We start from the raw sequence: 12,169 nt of genomic DNA on the forward strand, positions 1-12,169 counted from the left end.
AGTCTAAATTTTGCACAATGCAAAATCATACTACGGTGGTTTTGCAAAGAAACACACTAATATGAGTTTAGCTGTTTATGATATGATTGCACTACACGATTGGTGTTCAGCATCCGCTGATTTGGAGCAAATCTGCTGCTAGTCCTGAAAGTCAGGCAGGATTCATAAAGCCACCACATGTAACTCACAGGCAACTGTTTGGATTAACAATGGGATGCAATCAGGATTAAATTCCTTATTATTTGAGAATGAAATAGAATTCTGATTGTATGGCTTGATTTCCAGTATGTATCTTTAAATTGTGAACAGCTTAACCGGCTCACGGCCGTTTAAATGATTCTGCTCTGATAAAGTATGAAATTGGACTACATTAATGCAGAATGTAGATGTTGGTTCCGTTTTAAAATTCCAGTATAATGGAGTTGATGAGAAAGTACTCAAAGCCGTCATCCCCTTCACTTCCATATACCTCTATGAGTCTAGACTATGATCAGTTTAAAGGTAAAGATTTCACCAGTCTTTACCAGCTGCCACTGAAGCTATCGTATTGTGAAATGGTGGCTTAGAATGCCACAGCAAACTGTACAGGATTTCTGAGCTGTATATACAAATAGAAAATTCTAATGATGGAGTATGAGGGTCACTGTAACCAAAATTTCATTGAGTGCAGTTTAGCTTCTACACTCAGGAAAGGAATGTAGCATAGTTTTTTTCCAAACACCAGCTTTATTTGCTTCATAATTGGGGGTATTTTATAGCATTAAGAGCAGGACAGCTGTGTTATCACAGCCACACTTCAATTATGTGCAGATGTTGAAATAAAAGACAAGGCTGGAGAATGATTAAGGGGAAATAATGGGTCTAACATAGGGCACAGCAGTAAATATGACTGGGTAGAGCGGTAAAGTGCTCTTAAACACAAGAGGCCTATGAATCATGGCTCATCGTGAGGGTCGGAACATGATGTAAATCCTCCTGTTACAAGAGAACGTGCTGACTGAGAGGATTGTGACTGATGTGCTGCCATTGTGAGCGTTTTGCATACCGAATAGCCAGCCCAGCAAGTTATCACTCGGCCTGCATTTTTCTGTGAAAGAAGAAATGGACATTACCGGTCATGAAGAAGCAAGAGGTTATGTTTTCCAACAAAGACCTTAATATGTCACATCTAAATCAAAGAAGTGACAAAACATGTAACCTGCCATGGTACATACTGTATACAGTGCAGTCTGTAGGTACAGTATTTGGACAGTGACATATTTTTTGTTGTTTTGGTGCTGTAGTCCAGCACATTGAATTTGAAATGAAACAATTCAATTACAGCCCTTTTTTCACATTTAATAACAGAATTCAATAACATTCTTAATTTTGTAGTTATCAGTGGGACAAAAATTCTCATTCTGCTTTAGACACAATAAACTCCTGAGTCTAAATAGATGGGTCTGGCAAGTTGTGCATACTGTAGACCAGGATGGAACAGCCTTAGTCTAATATGTGATGCCTGCTCATAAATAAGAGTACTTATTAACCCTAGGGAAAAAAAATCCTTCTTAAAAATGAGAGATGATTAGCAAAGAGCACTCCAACTTCAGAGAGACATTAATATTCTATGCGGTGTTTCAGGTATTTGCTACAAGATTCACAAGAGATTTAAACTTGCATCCAATTAATTTTTTTGAAATGAAATATGGTACATTGGTGATACTATCCGACCAACCATTTACATAGTTAAGTAAATAAATAATCATAATAGAAATAAATCTGTAGTTGTATAATAGTTATACTGTATACTTTGACAAGATATAGGTCTGTACCATTATGAAGCAGATTTCTTAAAATTGTATTTTTAAATTTATTTTAAATAAAAAATGTGAGCTCAATTCTCATTTACTGAGACAAATTGGGAATGCAAATGACTGAGAATGCAAGGAAAAGCAGAACCAATCAGGGAGTAACATCTACAGATAAAGGACAAGTTCTTGGAATTCTACATCCTTACGCATATAAACTCCAGCGCTGCCATTTTGACTAATTATAAAACAAATACGCAGAAAATCTAAGGGAAATTAATCAAGTGTTTATCCGTGTGCCTATTTTGTTGAAATTGAAAATAAGTGAGATGCAATGGTGGACTGAAACGAGCCTCTAGGTACCTAGAACTAGACAGTAGATAACTGATCACTGAAGATTTTTCACAGAAGATGCTTCTTTATGATCCCATGGAGCCAGGACCTCAGTTTCAGATCTCTTTAAAAGGACAACAGCTCCTACAGCAGAGTGCCTCATTCAATGTGCTGAGCCCTTGGTTAGTATTTTGTTCAGAAGGATGTCTGCCATCATCGGGCTGATGAACACGTATTTCAATAGATACTCGGAAATTTCCATATCTCCCATCTACATACTGCCAAACCTAACTATGCTCAGCTTCAGCAATTTGACATAAGTTTATCCTTTGATGAAGAGACCCTAGGAGTGGTCTCTTTCAGGATGACAATGCCTCTGTCCACAGGGGTCACTGAATGGTTTGATGAGTATGAAAATAATGTGACTCATATTCTATGGCCTTTGCAGTCACCAGATCACAACCCAATTAAAAACCCATGGGAGATTTTGGACAGATGTGTTTGACAATACTCTCCACCACCATCATGAAATCACCAAATGAGGGAATATCTTTTAGAAACATGGTGTTCCATTCCTCCAGTAGGATTCCAGAGGCTTGTAGAATCTATGCCAAGGCACATTGAAGCGGTTTGTGGTGGTTCAACACCTTACTTAGACACTTTATGTTGGATTTTTCCTTTAATTTGTCACCTGTCTGTATGTATGTATGTACAGTACAAAAAATATGGAATGTATGTGAGCATCCATATACTGCATATATATGTGTATACAGTAAGCTATAAACTAGGACATGCTATGGATATACAGTACACACCACTTGCACAGTAAAAGTCTAATGACCAGCAGGGTGAAGAGCTGGAATCACGAGGACTAAAAAATATTCCGGCAGAACATTATTTATATTCCATTCTCCAGGGTTAGTTAGATTTTTGCAGGGTATCCATTTCTGCAGCTGGATATTTACTCAAGCAATTTAGATAAACATGCTCAAGGGTCCAATTCAAGGGCAGCACCTGGGAATCGAACATGAAACCTTCTTGTTCCTTTACCACTAAGTTATCACCAGAACATAAATATCTGTCTCATTACATGCAAAAACATTCATGTCTTTCATTAAAAGGCACCGCGATTCCTTTGCAGCCCTTTGGCAGAGAGATAGAGCAGCATCTTTTCAGAGAGCACGGCCTAAGAAATGTAGGCCACCGCATTCAGAAATTAGGACACAGAGATTGCCCCTCTGAGGCATCCATAACCCTGGCAGTGAAGTGACCCGAAAAAGGCCACTGCAGTACTGATTGAGGAGCACTGCATTCATTGCGGGAAATCACTTCGGGGTAGAGTGCAGCGGTGAGTAAAACAGAGGATTGCCAAACCACGGTGTCAGTGACAAACACAGCAGAGTGAGCCCCAGTGAAACAGGGGACGTGGGGGACACACACAGAGTCAGCGTTAAACACAGAAAAGTCTTTTTGTAAGCCACCAGCACACATTCAGCACTTCTGTGCTTATAATTCACAGTGGGAGATTATTACTGCCGTACGTATTTGCTTTTCCATATTTGCACCTATATTTCACCTTAACCAGTTCAGTGTCCATCATTAGAAGGTTTCAGGGTCCATTCGCGCTGTGCTGGTATACCTTTAAGATAAGTGCATTAACCACCTGAAAAGGAACTGCTGCTCTGAAACATTCAGAAACATTCATAACCTATACAGCAGCCGAACTTTGATAGAGATTTGCTGATGCACATTAAGGCAGACCCTGTTCATTATTATCACCTATCATTCACAGTGAAATAATGTAGCACCACCTCATCATAAAATGCACACTGCAAGAAAGCTGAATGACATGACAACCATAAACCTTTGTGTTTTACCAGGATAATAGAGGTCCCACCCAATTAGCTCTTTTGTAATTAAATAACACTACACTGCTCTCCATTCACTCAGGCATCATAAAGCGATTAAAGATTTAATTAGCTTAAGACCTTGCCTCTGGGAGTCCCAAAAATCCATATTGATATTTCAGGAGAAAGCAGCAATCCTGTATGCCGGCGTCCTCTTGAGAAACTGCTATGGCCCTGAAGAATGGAGTACCAACCAACGATGCATACATTTCATTCTTTCATTAAACCTATGTTTGTCTTCTCCCAGGAATATCTTTTCCACATGAGGCATGGAATATTAAAGCAAATAAATAAAGCATTAAGTATTTCATGAATCAATTCTGCCTCACTGCATCAATTCAGTCTCACTGAACTGTGTGAGAATTGAAATCACCTTGGCATGATTGGCTTAGTGCAGGTTTTTTTTTTTTTTTTCAGTTTGGTGGGCCAAGCTATAATCTAAGCATTGACCCATGAGCCAATACTAAACTTCATATTCTCATAACTTCTTAAGATGTTTAATTTTTCTATTTATAACCCTTTATGTGGGCAAAACCAAAGGCTTTGTGCCCAAAGTTTGATCTTTAGGGCATAGTTTAGGCATCCCTGGCCTTGCCTCAGGGCATTTATATGACTTCATACTATAATTACCTTTTAAGCTTTCGTACATTATTTAATTAGGACGTGATCCAATGTTGATTTAAGTAGGTGGGAATAAAGCCCCTTTATATGACATGTAATGATGTAACCATTCACAGGAACATTTGTGGCCTCTGGCTTCCTGACCACAGGACTGACCCTCCACTGAGTCAGTTCACCATCACCATGTTCACAACCTTTTCTGGTCAACCAAGGCATAATTAAATGCCTGTCCCCTTCCTCTTGTGACCCTGCAATAAACTCTCTGCTCGATCATTAGCAACCAGCTTAAGGCAGAAATACCCCTTTTAAAAGGAAATGGGGAGCCAGATTTAACGGATTTGAACCTTAAAGTAGTAATACATGGTTTACCTATCCATGTTTTATTTTACTGCTCCAATGCCACAAGCCAATCAAATGTTTGTGTGCCAAAAATAATCCACCAACTAGGTTCCAGTAAACGCATGTGAGATTCTGTCGCATCAGTGACTTTGTGAGCATAAAAACTCACCAAAACTTAACAGCTTTGCTCTGAGGGTTAAGACACTTGTCCTCCCGACCAGATGCACAAAGGAAATTGACGGACTTCGCTGCGCGCCCCAACAAGCATCTCGTCTGACCGAGACGGATACACTGTATAACACCAATATAACCTCCTCTGATTTATATTCAGTTTTTCCTATATATTCCAACACCCTTAGTGAATTTCATTTTCTAGTGCTACAGCACAATGTCTAGATTCAGATATATTTAACTACTGTTCCCAAATCTTTGTGGCCCATACTCTAATTCTGTTTCACGCATACAACATTAATTGTTCCAAATGCATAACATTTAGCTATAGTGGACTCTTAATGATCTGTTAGGGAGAATCATTAACCACAAAGAATCTTATACGATCCTTCAGATCCTTCGGTCTGTGCTTGTGAACTGCCCTCTTCAATTCCAACAACAATTTTTTGATCAGGTTTAAGTCAGGAAACTGATATGGCAACATCAATTTTGTGGCCAGTTAACCTTATTGTGGTTGGTTTTTAGGTGTGCTTGGAATCCATATTTCCCTCCAGGTAAGACGTTCACCAAACCAGCTGCTTGTGTGGGAGGTCAACCAGCCAAATTTTGGTCTTATTTGGCCATAACCCCAATTCCAATCAAAGTTCCAAATGTTGTTGATTGCCTTTCATAGAGGTTTTTCTGGCAACCTGATGATAAATTTAGTCTCTAAGATGCAACCAAGTATTGTAGATCTTCAACTGTGGCTCTTGAAATTTTTTCCACTTCTAAACCATCTGACTATCTGTGTGTGGGGGGCATGATGATTTTCAACAAGGCAGATATACCTCTGTTCCAGTGGGTTTACCCTTGACCTAAGTCAAGTGATGTTCTTTTTTGGTTTCTTCTGAGGCAATTTGCAGACAATCCTATCCAGAACAGCTCACACAGTTTGCGTTCTTTTACATACAATCCATTTATACAGCTGAATATTTTTCTGAAGCAATTCAGGTTAACCTACTACATGACAGGCATTCTGAATATTTTATCATACATAACCATTTTCACATTTTCAAATACTTAATATTCAACAAATAATTTCTGAACAGAACTGACTGTTTATCATTTTGAATTTCCAAATATCCAACTGGAGTGTCAGGTTAGGTGGAGCTATGATCTCTTGAGACTGATTTTACTCAATACCTGTGGACAGTAAAGCATTTTGATTGATTTACTTTTGAGTAATTTGCATAATGTAATATTAATAATTCTTCTCGCATCTAACACATAACTATTGGTTGTATAAATGTTGGTGAGAGGTCACAGCTGTACAAATACATTGCTCAAACATTGCTCCAGCTAAAAGTCAGCCACAATTTTGTTATTTTCATTTTATGTGAGTAATGCAATCATGAGTTCGGCAGATAAGATCAAAGCCCTGCTTTCCCTCCATCTCAGTTAATAAAAAGAAAACAGCACTTACAATTGGAGACTAGAAAATGCCCTGATTTGTTTTTGGACTTGCACAAGATAAACCATGCACAGCTTAACAAGAAACTGTCTATAAAATGCATATAAAGAAGACTACAGAGGGAAAATCAATATGCACATAAAACATTTACAGTAGAAGCACTTACTTATATTGTTTATCCTATGGACTGTAACTGGTGAGTTCCCTCAGAGTTCAGGTCTATGTCCTGCATCCTCCAGCCTAAAAAAATAAGAAAAACATAAATGTAAGTAGACAAAACAAGAAACCACCAAGTTTTTACACCTCATTTTATGACAAACAAAAGACAATGAGTCAAGTGCTGCTCTTTTAATGCACAGAGAATGGCAGGAAAACAGCGGTCAGTGAAGTATGGTGTGCCATTGAATCAGTCATGGATACAGTGTAGGCCCCGCTGAAGAAGTGCTATTGATTTCCCTCAGAACTGCCACTTCATCATTCTGTGAGACAAGCTGTATCGATTTTTTCTCCTCTTTCGTTTGTTTGTAATTTTGTTACCTCAAAGCTGGCCGCTAAGATAAATCCCACTGCGCATCAGTCCACTGTGAGACGAAGAATTATCAGATCAAAGAAAAAGTTCGGGCAGCTGTATCTGAGGGGAAGGGGGGTGTTTATGCAGGCTTCTCATTGCCAGCTTTCACATTAGAGGCAATCCAACTGAATGCAGAAATATATTTTTTTAAATAAAAACATTATAAAACGTTTCAGCTTCGGTTCTGTGAATTAAAGCACTTATGTTTACTACTGTCAAAGTTATACCAAAAACATACTTCTGATAAAAAGGGAGAATTTCAGTTAAACAGAAGTTAAATTTCAATTTAGTAACTGGCCATATGAGGTTGGAACCTGAGTATCCTCCTCTCAGAAAGCGTAATATAATCTCCAAATGGCCAACTGGCGTAGATCTTTCTCACTTCCACTGCCTTGCCTCATAAACTAGCATGTGGAAATAGACAGCTGTCACAGCAAATATGCACTCAGCTGAAACGCTCCCTTTTATAACCAGTTTAATGAGCTAAAGAATGATATGTGGGCCTATCACCGTCACAAAATTCTCAATAATTTCGGGAAAGCACAAACAAGCACATGCTTTAGTGACACCATCTCGGGTTGCCTAACTTGCCAAACAATAAATGCAAAAATTAAATGTAGTCAGCTCTATAAAAAACACAGTAAAAACGTAAAGGTTAAAATTAATGTAATGTATTAACCCATAGCTCATCAAAAAGTGACCACTCCCACAAGAAAATGAAACATTGAGTTCTGGCAAGCAGTATTATGCTTGCTCAGATCACGTTACCACTTTTCCGGGTAAAACTGAGTTTAGAAAACCCTGTCTTCATGACTCTTACATTCAATAGACACACAGCTATTAATGACAACTGGTCACCTGTCGGCATCTATTAAGTCACTGGGAGAACTAATGAAATGGTAACCTGAAGAACTGTTGCTGACTTAACTCACCCTATCACTGGTAAAATAAGATAAGTTGTGTCAGGCACAGGGCCAGGCCTGTGCTCATAGCAAATGCAATTCTGTTTTGTTTGCAATTCTGCGTCCTCGGTGTCCCTAAGACAGACTCAGCTGTTGCACTAGCCCCTGTATTTGCATTCTGAGAGCTAACATTCGAAAGCTGTAGGTATGTGAGGATACCTCAAAAGGAATACACACACGCACGCATGCATGCACACACACACATATGCACACACACACATTGTAGGGGCAGACTCAACAATTAATACAAACTCTTAAGGGTCATTAGAACATACTGTTTCATTAACAGTGTTAACATTTGTTTTAATTAATCATTTTTCTCTAAAGCATGTAACAGTCCACATTAAAGAAGCAAACAGCTGTACAGCTGAGTGTTTTCAGATCTGAATGCTAACCCCATGACTTTGGAGTATGTAGTCTCAGAGGTTTTCTCTACATATAAAAGGACGTGACACCCGAAAACTGAATGTACGCCTCCAGGAGGAAAGCAGAGATAAGCTCTGTGTTTAAATCTAAGATCTCAATCAACGTGCTCTGTACAGGCAGAAGAGAGAAGAGTTTAAATCTACCACACAACCACTGTTTATCTCTGGTTATTCATCATCTCAACATGAGTCATCTTCCATCAAATGAGTGAGCGTGTAATCACTGCACTCATCATCATCCTCCATCGTCCGTCTGAAATGACTTTCCATGGCAAATGACGGCCAGAGGATGAGCAATCCTTCCCACGTCAATCTGTTAAATCACCCATCCCTGAATTTGGCTGTGCCAGGCTCCACAGACGCACAGGGGAATGGTGGATTACTGCTGTAACTATATAACCACATAACTACCATTAAATCTGACAAATTTTAAAGAAATGCATTCTACTTGTTTCCTGTCAACCTACTTGCTTATGGCCCACTCTGAGACAATGCAAGCTCTTTCACATTTTGCATTCAATGCCAAGCCTATTACCTTCAAATGCGATGCTTTGGGGTGAAATGAGGTAAGAGGGGATTGACTTCATGTGGGATAAATGCTATTTTTTTTACTACCCTAGAGATTGTCTCTGTACCAAGTCACAAAATTCCTATCGTATATGTTGAGATAAAGAATTAGCTCACTAAAGGCAGACTGACTGTTCTGTCGAAATATAAGATTGCAGGAACCCAAATGGTTCAGCATGTAAAAGCATTTGCCACAAGCAAAGGCTGAGCCCTACAATATGGACATATCAGAGTCCGGGCTATTCCATTGGCCAGCTGTAACTATGAGGCAACAGCAGCAGGAAACAATTGTTCTTGTCCTGCAGTAGAACCATTGGGTACATACTGCATAATCACCCTATACCTACTTACCAATAACTTAGAGGTTGCCCGTTGGAAAGAAAGAAAATAGTCACCAGCTCACAAAGGAGACTCTCAAAGAAGAGTTCACTCTTCATTTGCAGGCATAGTTATGTAAGGGCAGAGGACAATTGATGATGATAATAATACTGGTACTGCAAGCTCACATTACAGTCCAAAAACAATTCAGCAGTAGCCTCTCACCAGAAACAATTTTCACTTGTTTTCTGTCAGCTCAATTTTTCCATAAGAACTTCCACAAATAGTGAGGAATTAAGAAAACCTTCACCCTCAGCATTTCTTAGACGGAAGGCCTACCGTCTAAGGCAGCATATTTAAAAGAAGAGCCAGATGATTTGGACAGTGGCTTTAAAGCACACCTCCCTAGATACTTTATGATACGCACGGGTTCATTGCACACAGAAAAATATAGCTGTAGGGTAAATGAACATTAGATATCATGAATACAGCCGTGTTTTCTATGACAGGGGTGCTTCCTGGAATGTTTCTCTGCACAGAGTCAATGTGTATTAAAGAACTCATTAAAATTGTTTCACATTTTATTACAGATATCATCCAAAAGAACTGTGGTACAGAGGACTATGGGAAATCAATGTGGATTAGCTCAGGCAGCTGTCCAGAGCACAGCTATAGCACCCCTCCTTCCATTCCCAGGTTTTCAAAATAGCATTTTATAGTATAATAACTTGACTCATCAGATACACCTCAGAAACACGTCGGCAAGCTGGCCCTGCTTCTCTTTTTTTGCTTTTGTGTATTTCCTCTCCTCGGATTTCCCGCCACCTGAATAATGTAACTCAAATCTTCTCATTATCTGCTGGTGTCTTTATCAGCACATGCTGGGACCGTCTTCTCTTTTGATAACACCATTTTTTATCAGCATGGCAAGAAACCCCAACCGGAACAACATCCATCATAGTGCCAACGCCGTTAACACTTGAGGGACCACACACAGGCAGCAACATATCCTTAAAAAAAAAAAAAAAGCATTCTGAGCGGCATTTTAAAAATAAAAAGCACGCTTAAAAAAAGCAATTCTCAGACGGAAAAATGTTACACGGTCAAAAGAGCTCTTTCATTATTCAGGCGACCTGTCAGTTGCATGCATGTCTAATACAGCGTAGCCTCCACGCTCTGCCAAAGAGCTGAGCTTGGAAGCAACACCTTGAGAGAAAGCCCAGGGTCAAGAAAAATGCATACACTAGAAACTCATATAAATATAATATAACTACATATGAAATAGGCAATAAAATCAACTCCTAAACACAGAATCATCTTTTTTGTGCTTCATTTTTGTTTTTACTTAACCATCTCAGAAACTGATATTGTGGTGTTGAAATAGAAGAGTTTTTGTACCAATGAGAGGTATGGCCCCAATATAGCAATATAAATGCATAAAGCAAGAGCATTTTAAACATCCATTTTCCAAATGCAACATTAAAAGGGGGAAAATATCATAACACACTGGATTTTTTTTTAATCAGTGGGAAACTATTTCCAGCCAATTTCACTGCAGCATTATAAAAGCACTAATGCTAAATGTTAATGTACTGGCAAGATTTACCTATATGGAACAGAATGGAGATGTTTGAAAAAAATGGGCTTATTACCAAGAGAAAGGTGGCATGAACATGGATAAGATTGGTAAAACTACTGTAAAAAATGGTTTCAGCTTTGTTGCAGCACAGAATCTCTCTAACAACATAAGTCAGTGGCATAAGCACCCTCTGCCAAAAAGAACAAGCAATTAAAGTGTTCAGTGGATTACTAGATTGCTCTCACTTTAGGATGAATGTGTCCGCTTGATTTTAACATTACTAAACGAATCTTAAATATGCCTACTTAGGGAGAGAGGCATTATGCGCTCCACCAGCTCTGCTGAATATGCCAGAAGGCTGTCGAGGCACTTCAGATGCAATTTCAGGCATTGCCACGCATACAGCCATAATGCTTGTGTGAAACACAGAACACTGAAAACAGATTCACTACTGCATCGGCCACTAACACAATCATGGGTTCCTTGGAAAGCACCCTTTCACATGAAATGCTGTTAAATAGAAAAAAAAATAAAAAACAAGTTTATACTCAATTGGACTGAATGAGATAAAACATTTTTTGTGAATAAAACTTTTTTATTGTGAATAAAAATCCTTTCTGGGGTATCTTCTCCCTTAAATTTCTTTTTCTTTGGTCATCCCGAGTCTCAGAACACTGACAACACAGACAGCTTAAGCTTTCTATTTCATTTTTTTTTTTTTCAGTGTGGCTCTGATCAGTCTAGAAGATGGCTGCATATAGCCTAATCCATCTCTAGCACACCCACCTCGGTAAAACATCTGAAAGTGGAGGGACCCTCTCAGTATCGCCTGCACCTAGACGCCTGTTCCTATCCCTCACATCATTCCTAATAAACCATAAACACTGCAAGGCCCCTGATACGATCTTTAATCCAGCACTCTCAGCCTCAGTCCCAAATCTTTTACCTCCGAGTGCCAGCCAAGAAATGACAGCCACTGATAACTATGTGCCATTATCACTGAGAGCAGGGAGATATGCTCTCTAAGGCCAGCATGTTCACCTTCACCCCATGCACACAAACACACACACACATGCGCGCACGCACACACACACACGCACACACACACACACACACATCACAATCTCTCTCTCTCT

General features: G+C 39.2%; 1 protein-coding gene across 5 annotated transcripts in view; it reads right to left on the minus strand.

The window, feature by feature from the left end:
* The window catches only part of mgat4c (mgat4 family member C), a 129,253-nt gene that overhangs the window by 52,789 nt on the left and 64,295 nt on the right, over positions 1–12,169 (minus strand). For all 5 annotated transcript variants that reach the window (XM_035426950.1, XM_035426951.1, XM_035426948.1 and 2 more), the window contains one exon: positions 6,778–6,851. The gene's annotated coding sequence lies outside the window, so the exon portion shown is untranslated. The remainder of the gene's footprint in view (positions 1–6,777; positions 6,852–12,169) is intronic.

The sequence above is a fragment of the Anguilla anguilla genome, chromosome 7 (genome assembly GCF_013347855.1).
Source record: "Anguilla anguilla isolate fAngAng1 chromosome 7, fAngAng1.pri, whole genome shotgun sequence".
In the NCBI taxonomy this organism is placed as follows: domain Eukaryota; kingdom Metazoa; phylum Chordata; class Actinopteri; order Anguilliformes; family Anguillidae; genus Anguilla; species Anguilla anguilla.